The following is a 20,772-nucleotide window of genomic DNA, read 5'->3' as shown; positions in this document are numbered from 1 at the left end:
TAGAGTTCATAGTTAGAAAATTTTGCACACAACTTCCCTTCTTGTAGAACTCTGAGCACAATATGCAGATGATGTGCATGCTCAGCCTCAGAACTAGAATATACCAATATATATCGCCGATAAATATGATTATGAACAGATCTTAAAAAGGGCTTGAAAACACGATTCATCGAATCCATGAATACTGCTGGGGCATTGGTCAAATCGAACGACATAACATGAGACGAAAAGTGCTCGTATCCGGTCCTGAATGTTGTCTTCGGAATATCTTCCTCCTTAACCCTTACCTGATGGTACCCGGTCCTCAAGCCTATCTTTTAAAACACTTGTCACCTTGTAAATGATCAAATAAATCCTCAATCCCTGGTAACAGATACTTATTCTTGATCGTCACCTTATTCAACTGCCTATAATTAATACACATTCGTAAGGGACCATCCTCCTTTCTCATAAACAACACAGGTGCTCCCCATGGTGACGTACTAGACCTGATAAAATCTTTTTCAAGCAAGCCCCTTAGTTGTTCCTTTAACTTGGGTAGCTATGCGTGGGCCATTCTATAGGGAGGAATAAATATTGAGTGAGTATCTGGTAGTAGGACAATAGCAAACTCAATTTCTTGCTTGACGGAAGACTCAGAAGCTCATCAGGAAAAACATCGGGAAACTTATTCACCATAGGGATGGAATAAATGGTTGGTAACTCTACTTCTGTATCCCAAACCCGAACTTAGTGATAAATGTAGTCCTTTCTGATTATCTTCCTTGCCTTGAGATGGGAGATAAATTTACCTCTTGGTGATGCGGTATTATCTTTCCATTCTAAAACAAGCTTTCCTGGAAACTGAAATCAACCCACCTTTGGTCTATACTTGATGTTAGCATAACAAAAGGCCAATCAATCCATATCAATTATAATATCAAGTCTTACCTAACCGAGCACCACGTACCTTATCCTTGTTTGTTCTCAAATCTATCATGGGTCATTACGGCAACATCCATATATATATATATATATATAACAACATTAAGACTTAACTCGCATTACTAATTTAGAAAAAGGTTTATATACATAGGGGTCGACTAGGCCGTAGACATATCATACCCAAAACTATATACATGATACTATCTGCAAAGCCTCTAAGTAGGCATAACCAATATATATACAAGTCGGGACGGGGCTCCCTACATCCTCATAAAACAACCAAACACCTTTAAAACTCTGACATAGTAATATTCTAAGAAGAGGTGGAACCCACCAACCAAAAACTGACACTTGTAGGAAGCCTACAGTAGAGGGTCCTTGCCTCGTCCTACATAAGAACCTCGATCAGACACACTTTGAAGCGGAATCTTCATGTCCTTATTAGTTAATTTCCTTCTCTTGGCCCGACTACTATCTTCTTCCTCTGCGTATCCCATAACATACACTGAAGAACCTTGATTGACGGACTCCTAAGACTGTGGACTATCCGGAACATCAGAAGAGCTGGTGTCCTCAAATACCTTGACATAGTTTTCAGCCTGAGGGAATCCCGGCTGTGCCAATCCATGCACTACTCCCCTCATACCCTGATCAGCGGGCTGTGAAACTAAGGGCCTTGGTGAGGTCGGAACTCCTCTCACCCCATGTACTGCCGGAGTGGTTGAAACAACTCTAACGAATGGCTCATATAGATCCTCGAATGGATCCTCCTCAATAGAACCCATGATCTCTGACGGGTCTGAATCCATAGTATAACTTATCTCTCTTTCTGTCACCTTTGTAGCCTTCTGACCCGTGCTAGCGGCTATAGTCTTCGTAGGCATCGCTAAAAACGTAACACATCGTTAGGAACACGAATGCTTATATTGCACGATCTAAGATAAGAAAAGAGGATAACATCCTATATGTCCTGTAGCCTCCTGTCTATAAGTGTGGTGCACGACACACCCATAAACAAGACTCTACTAGACATGGTCTGTAGACATCCCTAGGATAGAACTGCTCTGATACCACTTTTGTCACGACCCAAACCGATGGGCCGCGACAGGGCACCTGAGTCTTACCTGTCAAACACCCCTAAGCATGCATCTAAAATATGAACCCGAATAATATCTACTGCATTACAAAATTAACATACGTGAAAGAAGCCTGCCGTCAAGGCATATGTACTTATACAGGCAGAATACAGTGGGCGAGCCGGCAAGGCTGCTACAGACAACTATACATCAAAAACTGAAAGCCGACAAGGCCACATACAACCCAACTAGACATACTATCTACAGACCTCTAACAGAAACATAGCTATACAAAGACGGGACTGATCCACGTCATACTCATATACATATATATGTACAAACGTATCGTACCAATATCAAAAGCAGCTCCAGATCAAATGGAGCATGCCAACTCTTGCTGATCAGGGATCCTAAGAATGGGGACCGTTAGCTTTCCTACCTGCACCTGCGGGCATGAAACGCAGGCCCCGTGAAACAGGGCGTCAGCACGAAAAATGTACTGAGTATGTAAGACATGGAAATTAGTACGTAAAAGACATAGATGAAACATGGAATACTGAAACACATTTTTAAATTTGAATAACTTTGTAAATACTGAAACGTTTATATATCATACACGTGCGTGTAAATGTCATGCCATGCATAGGTATGGTGTACATAATATCATCAAGCCACTGGGGGCATCCCATCATATCATCTCGGCCACTGTGGCCAATATCATCAACATATACCAGCTGATCAGGTGGTGGTGCGTATATAACGCCATAACCTTTTCCATATCCCATATACATATATATACATACATATACGTGTATATAACGCTGTTTGAATACATACATATATACGCGTATATAACGCCGTTTGAATCATATTTTAGCCACTGTGGGCAATATCATCATCATATACCAACTGATCAGGTGGTGATGCGTATATAATGCCATAACCTTTTCCCATATCCCATATACATATATTTACATATATACGCGTATATAACGCCATCTGGTCATGGGTCAATGCACATGTACGAAATTCATGAAAAATACGTAATAATCTCAATATTCCTTCGGGATAAATTTTCCCAACTGCGTATTATTTTGAGACCCATGAACAAAAGAAAATAATAATTCTCATGGGAAGTCAAGAATATAGACACCCCTACTATTTCTATGAATAGAATAATTTATAGAAACCGTGTATTTGCTCGTTTCTTTAGTATAATCTAGACCATGCCAAAAGAAAGAAGGGAGGGTCTTAACATACCTGTTTCTTGAATTATTTAACTGAATCTGCTTCTTGCGAAATTTACACTGGATATCCTTAGAATTTTGGAGCGATCTTGGCTTGGTTTTGAAATGTTTGGACGAAAGGATTCTTGTTCTTACGTTTATTTTGAAGCTACTGTTTCCAAATTATTGATTTCAATTCAAAGAGTGAATTGAATCTTCTGATTTTCGTTTTTCTATTTCCAGGAAGTATCCAATGGATCCTAAATTCTATATCATTCAAGACTTATGTTAAGTCAATGAGTCTTTCTACAAAATGAATCATTTTAATAGGTTATGGAGGGATTTACACGTGATATACATATGACCAAGAGTCATATGTTTAATGATGGCACACTGCCACGTGGGGAGTAGGGTGGATTATTTTATTATTTTTTTATCCCCTTATTAGTTAACCGGGAAATATTTCGTTACCTGGTAATTAATTTATTACCCGCATAATTTAAAAATTATCACAAATTACTTAAAAATCTATTTATTTTCAAAATACTTCATATATATTTTATATATTACACTACCGTGGTCATATGGTACTTTGTATGGTACTAGTTTGTAATTATCGGGTATTATTACTTGATCCGTAGTTTATCCCAACTTGGCCATTTTCAACGAAACTCATTTTCTATAATTTGTGCATCCTTTATCCTTCATGGCACTTATTTCTTGCTTGTTAATACGTTAACGTCAAGATGATCTCATCCCCGATTCTACGTCAGTTGACCAAAGATGAAACTTTTAACGTACGAAAATGCAAGATTTAACAAAAAACAAAGAAGCAAGGAGAAGGGCTGACAGGATAAAAGCTCCTTTTTTATATACATTGGCAAAGAGAGAAAACATCTTTACGCTATTTGTTTCTCGGGGGAGGGGGGGAACATATGAAGCAAAAAGAAAGGTATACAAAAAAGGCTCGGAGACTACTCCTCGCCACTATCATCTTCACCCCTATTAGGGGCAATCGGGAGCGCCAGTCTCCCTTCCACCGCATGAGCCTCCTCCAGATCGGTAGACAAATCAAAGCCTCTGGCCTCAAGTTCTTTCAGGGTCTCCCTCTTCACCTTCGCTTTGGTGTACTCGACAACTCGAATTAGTCTCTGCTTGGCTGCCATGGACAAGTCGCGAACCATTGTAACTGCCGTGGTCGCATCCTACTTATAAGTGGCAGCATCTCGTTCGGCCTCAGACTTAGCCATGGCCAAAGTAACAATCTCCCTGCGAGCGTCCGTGAGAAGATCCTGGGATGTCATCAATTCACTGGCCACAATATCATTTCGCTCTTTTAGCCGGGAGATCTCCACTTTAAACTCACTAATCCACGAGTTACTCTGCTCGACCTACGAAGAAGGGCAAGTCAATGAATACATGAATCCAGAACATGTGTGGATACGGGGTAAAAGGGCGGATATGAGCGAGGCAGAGTACCTGAGCAGTAAGAGTGGCCTTCTCCTAGAGCGCCGCCTCCAAAGTGGTCGGAAGTTCTCCCGACTCTTTGTCTCCATGGGCACAACAAGCCTCCGAGTTCTGCAGCTTCAAAGCAACATTATTACGCTCCTTCTCATGGCAAAAACGTTCCCCGCAGAGTCGAAGAATGGCATGGTCATACATCTACTTACACTGCGGCACAAACGAAAAGTTAAGAAAGATAACGAATAATGCCCGAGAACGAAAAGAGATACGCAAGGGGAAACTATCACCTGTTGCATGGACTTCTCCGCCGCTGTAACGGCGCTAGAAATATTGAGATCAGCCCTGTCAATTATGCCATCGAAAATGTTGGCAATAAAATCTCCCCCTTTGGGAGGAGTCCCAGCTGTGACACCGACCATCCTTTCGGAATTCCTCAACTCTCCTGATGAAATCGGAAAGCTCGAAATGAGGCTGTTCAGTTCGTCGATCTCTCCAAATAGCAACCCACAATTCTGGAAGGACCCGAGCTCCGGTCCCTCAGGATCAAGACCAACGGTCCTCCTAGTAGAACCTACACTGAATCTGGCCAAACGATTTGAAGCTACATCAGCGTCCTCTTCAAGGACCCTCTGCTTACCAGCCCGGCCAGAGCCATTCGTTCCGGATTCAGCAGCCTCCGATCAGGGCGCCTACAAATCTCTTGCACTGGACCTTGTTCTCCTCCTCAATGGACTTCCATCACCTTCCTCCCCTTCAATATCGGGATTCGACCCGGAGATTAGAGCAGCAGTCCTATCGGGTCGGGCAACGGCTACCCTTCTCTTCCTTTTCTTGTTCATATCAGGCTCTAAGGCCTCTGCTTCACCATTAGGGGGCAGCCTCATCTGCATATTCTCTTCAAGACCTGCACCAGCACAATGACCGTGATACGTTTTCACTAAGGGCTTGGAAGGAAACACAAATGCGAAGCACAAGTAGTAAAGGAACATCACTATGATTCTTGTCCACCCAATGCTCCTTAGCCAGGACGGTCCAAGACTGAATGCAGTACGAGAACTTCTCGTCCAAACACCTGATCCATCCTGAAAAATCTGGGACCACCTCTGTATGCCAAGCAGCGGCTGCAGAAAGCACAAAGAGGTTATTATGACGAACGTAAGAATAGTCGAGAAGCGGTTAAAGGGAAATTTGCTTACGTCGAGCATTCCATTACTCTAGAAAGGGCATCCTCTAGCCCGGGATTATGTCCGAGGTCCTCACTCGGATAAACCTGCTCATCCATCCTCTATCCCCCCCTCATCAACTCTCATGAAAAAAGGCTTTTTGGACCGGTGGCGGAGCTTGAATAAGCCTCGATACAACCGAGGGCGGTATAGTCGGATCAAATGGCTAAGGGTAAAAACCTCACCTCCAACCCCTTCGGTGAAATGCCTAAGCATTAACACTATTCTCTAGAAGGATGGGTAGATCTGACCAAGCGTCACCTGGTATCGGGCGCAGAAGTCAAGAATAACCGTGTCGGTTTCCATGGTAGGAGATTTGATAGATTTATCCGGGCCCAGGGTGAATGGGTAACTGTATATATAAAGGAAGCCATCCTTGAAGTCAGTAATATTATCATTGGGCCAGGAATCTCTACCTGCACTGCCTTGCTCCATTGGCAATCCTCCCTCACCTTGCTAGCATTGGTTACGATGCTAACATATCGAGACACGTGCTCACACCGACCTGGCGTAGACGAGGGAGTCTCGATGTTGAAATCCTTCGATATTTCAAGATCGGGTGGAGTACATTTCTCTAAAGTGGGAACCGATCTGTTTTCTACCTCAGGTAATTGGGACGACGATGCAGTATCGTTTCGCCGGGGAACCGTCCTAGAAGTCCTAGCCATGAAAAATGGTAAAAACCCTTTTGTGAAAAGAGGGAAGGATGTAAAATAGTAAAATTATGATTCATGGACTTGTAAGAAGGGTCAATATGGGAACTATCTAGCAATCGGTGCATTTATAGGAATCGCTGGGGAAGCAGAAGAGTCGAGCCTATGGCAGTTCATGGGTTTCTCGATTACCGCATCTAATGACGGCACCGCACGGTTCTCTATGGCATGGCATTTAATGCTCTTAGATGGTTGACATCATGGCAATAATGACCTCGAGATGACGATTCAATATTATTTCCTATTACTTCTTTCTAGAAAATGCGGAGACTATCTGTATGCGGTGAAATCAGAGGATCTATTTCCCGCCATTAATGTACATTCGAAAAGTCATGCCAGCATCTTCAAGCAGTAGGATCACGATCGAGCTCCCTACCTTGTGGATCGTCTGCGACCCTGTAGAGACTCTGAGGATAAGGAATCTGTCCACGACCCAACGAAGGTTACAAAGACGGGGGACTCCGGAGGCAAGCGGCTAGAGTCAATAGGAACTAGTACCATGCCTAGCCGTCCCATCCCCATGTCTTTACATTCAATACACTTTGTAATATATGGTATTACCTCTCCTATATAAGGGGAATCCATGCCACTTTGTAAAGGACTGATGTTGCTCCATTTTTCCACAAGTGCAATAATATCTCTTTCTTTCTCTCTCTCTCTCTTCTTTCTAACTTGTTCGTTCTCACTGGCCCGAGGTTACCTTGATATCCATCATTTCCTTACTTTTTCTTCATCGTATAACTTAGTATTGGCCATAAAGAGCCTTGTATAATTATATCTTCAACTGTTATCCCATCCCCAGCTCCCTGATAACTTGAATTCATCCATGACGTTGACCCCGAGGTCCCCCATCGACCAGACCTATATCCGGGCAGCAGGCCCTTCGGTCCGATATTTATCTCGTTTTAGCTTGTATTTAATTTTTAAACTCCACATTATTAGCATCAACTGCTCTAACAACTAGCTCGAGAATAGATCATGTATTTTTAGAATCTCATTTACAAATTTAATTATTGTTATCATTTGCACGGTAAATAGGGATGTTATTGTTTATGATATTGTCTCCCTTGCCGAGATGTTATTGTTTATGATATTGTCTCCCTTGCTGGGATGTTATTGTTTATTATATTGTCTCCCTTGCCAGGATGTTATTGTTTATGATATTGTCTCCCTTGCCGGGATGTTGTTGTTATACTCTTGTTCCCTTGTCGGGATTCTTTTGTGATTGATGTTGATTTGAAATAGGATCGGGTTACATGCCTGCAACAAGATATGTGAAATGGGAGTAGGTTGCACGCCTACAACAAGATATATGAAATCAGAGCGGGTTGCACACCTGCAACGAGATATATGAAATGGGATTGGGTTGCACGCTTGCAACAAGATATATGAAATGGGAGCGGGTTGCACGTCTGCAACGAGACATATGAAATGGGAGCGGGTTGCTTGCCTGCAATGAGATATATGAAATGGGATCGGGTTGCACTCCTGCAACAAGAAAGAAATGAAAGTGAATACTGTGTTTATTTTCCTCATTATTGTTGGCAATTAAATTCTGGTTTCTTTACATTCCTCTTTGGTATTTTGTTGTTTTATGATACTCCCCGTAGCATGCTTTCCCCTCCCCATCTTTAACTGTGAATATCTGTTTCTATTTTCTGTTGTATATGATTTAACTGCACAAGTTTATTTGGTAGTCTGGTCCTAGCCTAGTCACTACTTCGCCAAGGTTAGGCTAGGCACTTACCAGCACATGGGGTTGGTTGTGCTGATACTACACTCTGCACTATGTGCAGATCCCGGTGCTGCATCTTTTGGACTGTAGTGAGGGTGCTATCTTCAATTCATTCAGGCAACCTGAGGTAGTCTTGCAGGCGTTCGCAGGCCCTGACATCTCCTTCTATCTTTCCATATTATTTCTTCTATGTATTTCTGAAACAGCTTGTAGTTATCTTTCGAACCCTTATTTTTAGTATTACTAGACAGTGTATGATATTGTGACACCAAATTCTAGGTAGATTGTATCTCGAATTTATGTATCAGTGTTTGGTTAAACTATTAAGTTTTCGTCTTCCGCATTTCTGGTTATTTTTAAAGATTCCACTGTTGATCAACTATTATATTAATCTGTTAAAAAGGCTAAGTGAAAAGGGTAATGAATTTATAACGCTCGGCTTGTCTAGCTTTTACGAGTAGGCGCCATCACGACTCCCAAGGGTAGGAAATTCGGGTTGTGACAATTTAATTCTAGTTTCTTTACATTCCTCTTTAGTATTTTGTTGTTACCTGATACTCCCCGCAACATGCTTTCCCCTCCCCATCTTTAACTGTGAATATCTGCTTTTATTTTTCGCTGTATATGAATTATCTGCATAGGTTTATTTGGTAGTCTGGTCCTAGCCTCGTCACTACTTTGCCGAGGTTAGGCTAGGCACTTACTAGCACATGGGGTCGGTTGTGCTAATACTACACTCTGCTCTGTGTGCAAATACTGGTACCAGAGCGTTTGCACCAGAATGAGGTCTCTGCCTTCAGTCCAACAGGCGACCCGAGGTAGTTTTGCAGGCGTCTGCGGGCCTTGGCATCTCCTTCTATCATTTGTTTTTTACTTATTCAGAAACAAATTCGTGTATTTCTATTCAGACTTTATTTGTAATATCCTTAGACAGTCTGTGAAATTATGACACCAAACTTTAGGTAGAGTTGTATTTAGACTTTCGCAGTTTGTATTAAGTTAAATTTCAGATTTCATCTTCCACTTGTTATTGATATTATTATTTCCGCTGTTTTGATATGTAGTTTTGAAATTATAAGGACTTTAAGACTTGGAAGGGGTAGTTAAATCAGAATAGTTGGTTTGCCTAGCTTTCACTAATAGGCATCATCACGACTCCCGAGGGTGGGAAATCCGGGTCGTGACATGTGGTTGGTTGAAGAGCTCTAAATCGACATGCCTATTTAGTGTGTATTACTCGGGAGAGAGTGCATATTTAGGTAGTTGTTGAACAACATCACTCCTAATGTATATGACGGATCAATATGGAGGGTTTAAAGGTTGGATTGAGGATAACAAAACCTTGGGTGTGATCTGAATGAGCCGTACTTAACGCCAGCTAGCGTAATTCGGGAGAATATGTCTAGTAAATTGTGGTAATTACTCAGGAGAGAGTTATGACCGTTAGAGCTTTCATGATCAGTAGAGAATAGTTAGGCAAATTTATAGAAAACGTAGCGGGAAGGATTCCGACAATTGGGGAAATCATAACTCTAGACCTCCTTAATCTTGTCTCTAACCCTTAGTATATGTAGTTGATAATTTACTATTTTTATTTGTTAGTTAATTAGTTAAACACAAGAATCTTAATATCTATAACTTAGGAATTGTTCAAGCTTGTCTTATTGGTGATAGTGAACAGTTGTAGCTAAGCCTTAATTCTATGTGGGTTCAACTCTGGACTTGTAAACCGAATTATATTTGCAGCGGCCACTTAGTCCTTTTTATAAGGTGTAGTTGGGTGTGATCAATAGAAAATTTGCAGAATATTGGACTCTAGTTAATAATTTTGTCCTAAATCTTTGAACGTTAAGATGTGAATTCATTTGCACGAATTGCAATTGACCTACTAACTTTCGTTAAGGGAAACTCACTGAAGATATTTGCATCTTTTTATTATTGGAAAGGGAGGATTAAAACTTAAAGAAAGAGGAAAATAAGGAATTTTTACATTCCTATACACTATATGAAATTATATTACCCTCCCTATTCAAGTTTTACTATAATTACATTTTATATACCCAATTATCATTTATGTATATTTTAAAGGAATTAATGATAATAATTAGTGTCCTAAAACTACTCTAACATATCTTTAACTCCCCCACGTTTCTCTCTCCACATCCCACTGCCTCCCCCACGTATCTTGCACCCATCCACGATTCCACCATTGACAACTATTAAAAAGCTTTGAAGCTTTGAATTCGAATTTGGGTTTTCAAAAAACATTATTTGTTTGAATTGGATGTTGTTGCAAAGAATTGGGAATTCTCTCTCCATCTCTTTCTATCTCTCTGTCATGACCCAAAAGGTCATCACTTGATTTACAAGTAAATTCTGTGTTCCGAGGCCTTAAAAGCCTCCTTTTATCTCACCTCAATTTGCGTGCATGGTCCGGGCGTATATCCGAAATGCTTTTATGTGAAAATTTGATAAAAATGCTAATTTGACCTTTAAAATTGAATTTAAGTTGACTTCTGTCAACATTTTGAGTAAACGGACCCAGACCCATAGAAAAATATGGGACTTGGGCGTATGCCCAGAATTGAATTCCGAGGTCCCAAGCCCGAGAAATGAATTTTTGAAGAAAATTATTTAACTGAAATTTTAAGAGTTTTTGGAAATCTAAATTTATTTGAAACTAATGGTATCGGGCCCGTATCTTGGTTATGGAGCCGGTACAGGTCTTATATGATATTTAGGTTGAGCCTGTAAAATTTTGTAAGAAACGGACTTGATATGATGTGAATCGGACCCTCGGCTGTTAAAATTTGAACTTAAGAGTTCTTGAGATTCTTCTTTGATTTTGATGCTAAATTCATTGTTAAAGGTGTTTATTTGGCGATTTGATCGCAAGAGTGCATCCATATGATGTTTTTGAGTTAGTATGCATGTTTGGTTTTGAGCCTCGAGGGCTCGGGTGAGTTTCAGATAGGTTTTTACACTTAGAAAAGTTACAGTTTTTACTGCTTCAGGTGCACAGACATTTTGTGCATTGCGATCGCATAGTAAGTCTCGCGATCGTGAAACGGAACATGGCTTGGGGTGGAAATTGTTTTATGCGAACGCGAAGTAAGGGACGCGAACGCGGAGCACTAGGGGTTGCTCTGCGCGAACGTGACCCTTATCCCGCGAATACATATAGTAAATTTGTTAGTTTCTATTAGTCCACTAAATAGTAGAGTACCTGTTCCTCTATGAGGTTAAGCTAAGGATGCTAATAAAACTGTAAGTAAAGAAGAAAAGGGACTTTTTACGTGGAAAAATCTCACACAAGGGGATAAAAAAACCATGACCTACACTTGTAAGCTTTTAACTTCACTAACTTGCAATCTCACTATTACAAGCCACTTTGTAATAACCCTATTACAAAGACGTCAACTAACTTGTGATGCTCTCACCAGAAGCCACTTTGTGACTCTTCTAGTTACAAAGACTTTTAAACTTATGACTAATTCTAGTCACAACATAAACTTGGAAGTTTACGGATTTTTTGTTTTCCTGAGACAATGCTTCTAAGAAAGCAAATAGGAGATACAATGAAGAACAAATAACAAGATTACAACTCAACTACTGACATACATAAACTCATTATGAAACTGATCCTTAGTGGAGTTGTCTTCCTGTTCTTGACACACCAATGACTTCAATGCCGAATGAACACTGTTATGCTTGAGAGAATATCACTGAATGCACAAGTGAAGTGTTGTGCCTTGCACCGGGTTGTTATATCACAAAAGACATCACAATGCATAGTGATGTCAATTCTTGGCACATGTTTCTTCCCAATGAGAAGTAAGTGCTGCACTGTCTGCTGCACAGTCACTTTTGTGCAGCTGCGTTCCAGCTGTATAGTTAACTTGTACTTCTATTAGAGAACACAATAGGGACCAGGTCGCAGCGAGATGGTCACTTTCTGTTGTTACGTTCCAGCTGTACAGTTGACTTGTACTTTTATCAGATAACCCTAAAGGACCAGGTCCCTTTTGTGTTCCTCTTTGTAATGGTTGCGGATAGTCACTGACTTGTACTTCTGCCGGAGAACCCTGCGGGATCAAGTCACCAGGTCCCTTTGTGTTCCTCTCTATGGTTATTCATTCATTTGCTGGAGATCAGACTAGACATTATTCATTTGAAATGTATACCATATGAGTCGGGTTCTCTATCGGGTTCTTTAACGTAAGTTTGTTAGATCATCAAAACATAAGAAGCATAAGGCAAAGACATTGAAAACCCATCAATTTTCCCCTTTTTGATGATAACAAACTTTGGCATTGATAGTATTTGTTTAGAGCAGAAATAACCAGATAAGATACCAGAAACTACAAAAGTTCCCCCTGACCGCTAGCTTTTGATTCCCCCTTAAATCAAGATCATCAAGATCCCTCAGACATTGATTGATTCCCCCTTAATCTTAGATCCCTTATGAATTGATTCCCCCTTAATCTTTAACTCTCCCTTAATCTCAGATCCCTTATGAATTGATTCCCCCTTAATTCCTTCCCCTTTTTGGCATCATTAAAAAGAGACACAAGCAGGTAATTAGCATAGAGAAGTCTAACACAGCTAACTCATGCCACATATGTGCACACAACATGACAGAAAAGAGAAGCTAGAGGAACACAATATTGTACAGGCAAAAAGAGGAGCTGTTTTAATAATATTAACATTGGACTGAGCAAGACAAGAGCAATAATGGTGAATTCCGGCATGCCATCACAAAAAAAGCAAACAAAGAGAAAACAACAGCCACAAAATATTAGAGCAAAAATAGCTGGCCACTGATAGGATCCTAGGGGACACTAGAAGAAGGAGGCTTGGAAGAAGAGGCAACAATGGTTTTGAGAACCATGTCCAGTCTGGTATTTGCAGACAATTGTTCTTCAAGAAATTTTGCCCAAAGCTTATCATTTTCCTTTGTTAGTCGGGCAACTTCTTCAGTAACAGAATCAGGTCCTTTAACTGCTTGACTGAGCTGAGTTGCCAGTATGGTATTTTGAGCTCTCAACTTTCTGATCTCTTCAGAAGCTACATTTTGATCATTGATCAGTTGAGAGATGGTCGAGATGCTTCCATCAACTCTTTCTACACAGTCACATTTTTCTAAAGTGGTTTTAGAGAAGGTTTGCTTGCGTGTTCCCACTTTGGGATTCCCCAAGGGGACCTTGTAGAATCTGAACACCTGAGTGAGGAGAAAGCCATATGGTAGCCCATGATTCCCACCTTTAAAGTTTGCCACCTTTTGCAAATGATCTATCATGATTGCTTGTAGATTGATTAGGACAAACTCATCAAGTGCTTCCATTAAGACCATATCCGATTTTGTGGCAATGAACCGTCTCTCAGAATGAGGTAAGAGCACCTTATTGACTAGTTCAAAAAGAAGTTGATACTCAAGAAGTAATACCTTCTTATGCACCTGTTCCCCTACTAAATAACTTGCTCTTTCATGATAGCTCTCCTAAAGTTGACACCACTGACACCTTTGACTGAGGACATTCCTTCACATGGAATTTTGAGAACCTTTACCAATGTTGAAGCGTTGAGTACAATGTCTACTCTATTTACTAGCGCACAATGTGATCCCCCTCAACAGTGAAAAGAGTTGCGTATAAAGTTTGTACCGCATCTTCGTACACCAGAGGCATGCTCCCTTCAAACAAGTGCTCCCATTACTAAAATTCTACTATATCCAGAATTTGTCTCATACCGGCCGTCTCTGAAATTGTTGGGTCAAATGTACGACCCCACAAGACTTTCTGAGTTCTTAATCTCTGCTGCCAAAGACCACTATCACTGGGCATGGTCCTCAGAGCACCAAGTTCTCTAACAGTTTCCCGTTTCCGTTTTCTAGATCCTTTAACAGACTTTCCTTTCCAGCTTCTAGCCCCATAACATCATATTCAGACATGGCTTGCTCAAATGGACTCTTCTTAGACTTGCTGCTTCCCTTCACGGATGCACCATTTTGTTTCTCAATAGTTTCATCGGAAGCTTTATCCACAGAGTTTTGAGCTTTTATAGATTGTTGCACTATGGAAATAGGTTCCTTTGGAGCATTTTTGTCAATCCTACTTACTGGTACACTCTTGTCAGTAACAAATTCCCCCTGATTCATCAACCTCTTTTTCCTTGTCTTGACACTCCTCCTTCCTTTATGCAATGTAGACGCAAAAACCCTCTTTCTGTTGTGACCTGATAGTGGGTGACTTGGAGGAGGATTCTAAGAGCTTAGGATGATCAGGAGGTGCAGAAGTGGGTTTTCCTGGAAGAGGATCAGGTTCTTCAGTAGGTTTTTCTAGGAACGTCTCATGAGCCAAAGACTCAAGGAGTACTATGGTTCTTACATCGCCTAGGAATGGAGTTTCTTCCCCCTGATATTCAGACGAGAGATATGCTCCTTCATTCATCAGACTCTCAGCAGCACTAGTCATAATGTTATGCGCTGCTTCCTTCTCTGGTGACTCTGTGAGAATCACTAAGTCCAAAATGGAGGAGTTCAGATACTGATTAGGATCATCCTCAGGGACCCCGAACACATCCAAGGTGAAACCCCCTGAGTGTTCTTTGATGAGATGAGAGGAGTGACAAGACATAAAGTTCTCAATATATGGGAGAAAAATAGGGTTTGTCAAAAAAGGAAAGATTATAGGAAAAGAGGAGGAAACAAATGTGGGTACAATAGTATTGGAAGGAGTAAAACAGTGAATCTCTGGGGATGTTTTCAAGGATGATAGGAAAGTGGGAGTGGTGTTAATGGTGGGAGAAGTAGGCGATCGTTCGATTGCCATTATAAGAGTATTTGGAAGATAAGTAGAGTGTGAGAGAGAGAGAGATGAAGGTTCATGACTTGCTGTGAGGGAGAAGGAAAGTTTTATTGGAAGAAGGACTAATGATGAGAAGAGAGAGAAACAGGTTTTGAATAGTTCTGAAAATGGCGGTAGGTTTGTGGGGAAACATTATCGTGCAGAGAGGGATAAATGGATTTGAAAGACAAGACATTACATGCAGACTTTGAAAAGTCCGAATATGTGGCAGTTGAGTTGATTTTGTTAAACAATTTTGAGAAGGCATGCATAATAAACACATTACTACTAACCTGTGGTGTAGGAACCTCACGCCCGATTTTTTTTTTAAAAAGGGTTTTAGCAGCTCTTCTTTTGCAGTTCATGACTGTACCTTTAACTTTTATGATCATCATGTGTGTTTACCTGCAACAGTATTGATGTGAGTTAGGCTTGGCCCAAAAATACTTTAGCTGATTTTACCTGAAGGTGTTTTTTCATAGCCAACTGATGGAGAATCAGGTTCTCCATTAGATCTTAATACCCCAGCTTCACTTTGTTTCATCCAAAATGTTCCCTACGCAAAGCTTTGGTGAAGGTATCTGGAATTTGATCTTCTGTGCAGCAGGATTTTCCAAAGATCAACCCTTTCTCCATATTGAACCTCAAAAGATAATTCTACCCCTCAATGTGCTTGATCCTCTTGTTTCGACCTGGATAGAGAAGATATACCATCAGAAGATACCCCGAGATCTTCCAGTTACTGCTCAATTAATAGGGTTTGAGCACAACAGGATGCTCCTGCTACACATTCTTCCTCAGTTGTTTACGAGGCCATTGAGTTTTGCTTCCTTGTGCCCCAAAGAATAAGTCATGAACATGGAAAGTGAACCATTCCAGAAGTGCTTTTCCTGTCCACAAGAAAATCTGCACAGTTAACATCATCATACCCAGGATTAAAAACTGTCACCTGAGGGGTAATACAGGACCAAGTGCTGAGTTCCCTTAAGGTATCTCAAACTTCTTTGGGCAGCCTTCAAGTAGGATTCCTAAGGGCTTGACTTTGGATTCTATTTACGAGTGGAGATACAGAAGGGACTAAGAATTTTTTTTTTGTTGAGTTTTTAATACTTATCTAACTCTAGAATAAAAGGGAGTGATTACGTTGTCACATATATGGGAGCTTTTGTGTTTCCAGTTTGGAACTGAGGTTTGACTGGTAGGGGAACTTGGGAGGTTAATTTGATTTCCTCACACTCTTTGTTCTATTTCTTGTGGAGTGTCATGAGCTGCATCTCCACTCTTTCTTCAGCTTCAGTGGTAGTAAGTGAAGTACCAAGTTCCTTGTGAGAAGTGAAAGATGATATTTTGTCTTTCACCTGTCTCATTCATCTTACTCATCATATCAACCTCTCTATTTGAAACCTCAAATATTTCCCAGGGATCAGAGTTGGTTCATCATATTGATCATCATTGTTCCTTCTTTGGTTAGAGAAAGGTGTCTTATTGAATACCCTATGAGCACTTCCTTTCACTTAGTGTGCCCTTTGTTGTAGACTTTGTGGCCTTTTCTTTATGGAGAATATCCTGGAAGGATTCCTTCATTGCCTTTTGCATTGAACTTCCCAAGCTGGTCCTTCCCGTTGTTGAGAACATGGCATTTTCAGTCAAGAAGGTTCTCAGATGAGTTGTCTTTGATTTTCTTCCATTTGGCAGCTCATAGTGGGTTTTGCTCAAACATTCTTGGTGATTCCATTGTCGATGAGCATTGTCCATGCCATGTCTTCCAGAGTTCTGTTCTTTCTTTCAGCAATACCATTTTGCTATGAAGTCCTTGGTGCTGAGAAGTTGTGTGTGATTCTATTTTTGTTACAAGCTCATCAAATTTGGCATTGTCACATTCTGGCCCGTGGTCATATCTGATGCATACTACCTTTAAATTTATCTTCACTTGGATCTTCTTGACAAAGGCTCTAAACACTTCAAAAGTCTCATCCTTTGTTCTAAGAACCAGTGTCCAGGTGAATCTTGAATTTGACAGACCACGCACCAGGTCCTTCTCAAGCATCTCATATCACCAGCTTGTAAAGATTCAAAGTCAGCAACATAGAGGTTCTTGTTTCTTTTCGCCACTAAGACCACCTTTTTCCAGTTATCAGATTGGTAATTGTGCACTCTTTTGACAAGAACTCTACTTTGTTCCCTTTATCGCAGATTTGAGAGACACTCAGGACACTGTACTTCAGGTCATCCACATAGTACACATTCTTAATTGAGTGATAGTGAGATTTTCCAACTTTTCCAGCACTGAGAATGTGCCCTTGCTTTTTTCAATGGATACATTCCTTTCTTGCAAGGCTTTTAGTGAGAAGAAATCTATGGTACTTCCAGTCACGTGCTTTGAGCATCCACTGTCCTTGGTTCATTGTTGTCCGCTTCCTCTCACTATTCCCTACCCATGCAAATTATGGGTTAGATTTAGGAACCCAAACTAGTTTGGGTCCCTTGTTATGATAAAAGGGATGGATAAGGGCTTTTCTAGTCCATGTAGGAAATATTCATTTCTTGCGACCGGTATCTGGTCCCTTGTTAGTAGTCACTTTGTCAGTAAACACTTTGTTTTTCTGAACAAATTGAACCCTGGCCTAGAAATTTTCTTTGAAGAGCCCATTGTTCCCACAGTGGGTACACAGCTAGTTATCAAGAACAATGGCGTACTTGCTGTGAGGGTTGTAAGGAGTTTTCTTCCTTTGGAACCAAATTCCCTGCCTGTTTCCATTGTTATTCAAATACATGGCAGTCACAGCATCTGAGGACCAGGTCCATTTCAGAGATTTCTCAAGATCAATTTTGACTTTCTCCTATTCAGCTTGAAGTTGCCGATTTTTCTCAAGTTCACCACATAGACTAGTTTTTGCATTATTTAATTCATGTTCAAGCTTGATGTGTGTCTCACTAGCTACTTCCTTCCCTTTCCCAAGACTCACAGTCATATGTTCTCTATTGAGTCCCTCAATGGTTTCCTCTAGGTTAGTGATTATCACTAAAAAATCATCCCTTTCTTGCTCAGTAGCAGCAATATTTTCTTCTAGAATGTGTTTCTCATTGCTAAGACCTTCTATTGTTTCCTTCAAGTCAACAACTACTACCATCAGGTCATCTCTCTCATTTTCTACACTGGTTATTTTTCCATTTAGAGCTTCTTTTTCTTCTTCAAGGTTGGCTATGGTCTCATTTAGGTCCACTACACAGACCACCAGATCATCTCTAGATTGCTTGACTTCTCCTAGTTCTATGGTCAGGGTCTCCTTATCAAGCTCTAAATGGAAGAGTAGGATTTCAGTTAGAACATTTGCTGATGACCTTAACTTCTTAGAAGAGTAGGATTTCAGATTTCTCTGAACATTCCAGAAATTTACCTCATCGTCTTCACCGTCTTCATTATCATCAAACTGAGCCATCAGCGCGAACAGTGAATCATACTTCGTTGCTTCAGTTTCCACTGCCATCATGGAATTATTTTCTGCATCTGGTTCTCTTTCTGATTCACTAGAGGAGTCTCCCAAAGCAGCAAGAGCCTGTTTCATAATATTGTCAGCTGCATTTTTTCGATTGAATCGTTTGTCTGGAACCAGGTTCCTTTTTGCTGATTTGTCAGGATTTTGTTTGTGTTGCTCCTGTTTCGCGAGTGGGCAGTCTTTGATGAAATGCCCTGGCTTTCCGCACCTGTGACCGAGATCATTGTTCCTTACTTTACTTGAACTGCCCCTCTTTGGTATACCACCATTTCTTCGAACCATCTTTTGAAATCTTTTAGTAAGATAGGTCATGCCACTATCTTCATTGCTTGAGTCACTACTTTTAGCTTTTAGTACCAGGTTTTTTTCCTTCTTTGACTCTCTCCTTTCACTGTCTTTCTTTCTTTTCATCTCGTATGTCTTCAGATTACCAATCAACTCATCCATGGTTAGAGTTTGTAGATCTGTAGCTTCAGTGATGGCATTTACCTTACTTTCCCAAGAACCAGGTAGAACATTGAGGATTTTCCTTACAAGCTTGTTTCTAGGAATAACATCTCCAAGTGAATGAAGCTCATTTGTAGATCTGGTGTGCATATCTTGTATAGACTCATCATCCTTCATCCTAAAGAGCTCATACTCTATGGTGAGCATGTCAATCTTGGACTGTTTAACCTGAGTAGTTCCTTCGTATGCGGTTTGCAACGCTTCCCACATTTCTTTGGCAGTATCACAAGCTGAGACTCTGTTGTACTCATCGTGTCCTATGCTACACACAAAGATTTTCTTGGCACGATAGTTCTTTTCTATGACTTTTTTGTCAATGTCGCTGTACTCTTTTCTGTCTTTCGGCACCATTGGTCCAGTTTCTTCAAGCTTCTTCATAGGAACATATGAACCATCACAGATGATGTCCCATAGTTCCGAGTCTTCGACCATTATAAAATCATGCATGCGAGTCTTCCACCAGCTGTAGTATTGACCATTGAATCTAGGAGGTCTGTAGGTTGATTGTCCTCCCTCAAAGTTGCGTGGAGCAGCCATTGAGGTCCTTTCTAGGTGTTAGCCTTTTAGAAAGAACCTGTTCTGATACCAGTTGTTAGTTTGTATGAGTCCACCAAACAGTAGAGTACCTGGTCCTCTATGAGGTTAAGCTGAGAATGCTAATAAAACTGTAAGTAAAGAAGACAAGGGATTTTTTACTTGAAGAAATCCGACACAAGGGGATCAAAAAACCACGACCTACACTTGTAGGCTTTTAACTTCACTAACTTGCAGTCTCTCTATTACAAGCCACTTTGTAATAAACCTATTACAAAGATTTAAACTAACTCTTGATGCTCTCACCACAAGCCACTTTGTGACTCATCTAGTTACAAAGACTTTAAACTTATGACTAATCTTAGTCACAACATAAACTCAGAAGTTTACGGATTTTTGGTTTTCCTAAGACAAAGCTTCTAAGAAAGCAAATAAGAGATACAATAAAGAACAAATAATAAGATTACAACTCAACTACAGATATACATAAACAAAATATGAAACAGACCCTTAGTGGAGTTGTCTTCTTGTTCTTGACACACCAGTGATTTCAATGCCGGATGAACACTATTGTGCTTGAGAGAATATCATTGAATGCACAAGTTAAGTGTTATGCCTTGCACCAGGTTGTTATATCATAAAAGACATCACAATGGATAGTGATGTCAATTCTTGGTACGCGCTTCTTCCCAATGAGAAGTGATTGCTGCACTGTCTGCTGCACAGTCACTTTTCTGCAGTTGCGTTCCAACTGTATAGTTGACTTGTACTTCTGTCAAAGAACACAACAGGGACCAGGTCCCAGTTGTATTTCTCTTTTGTAACAGTTGCGAGATGGTCACTTTCTGCTTTTACGTTTCAACTGTACAGTTGACTTGTACTTCTGTCAGAGAACCCTAAAGGACCATATCCCTATTGTGTTCCTTTTTGTAATGGTTGTGGATAGTCACAGACTTGTACTTCTGTCGGAGAACCCTAAGGGACTAGGTCACCGGGTCCCTATTGTGTTCCTCCCTATGGTTGTTCAT

Source organism: Nicotiana tabacum, chromosome 22 (genome assembly GCF_000715075.1).
Source record: "Nicotiana tabacum cultivar K326 chromosome 22, ASM71507v2, whole genome shotgun sequence".
NCBI lineage: Eukaryota > Viridiplantae > Streptophyta > Magnoliopsida > Solanales > Solanaceae > Nicotiana > Nicotiana tabacum.
This window is presented reverse-complemented; position numbering follows the sequence as displayed.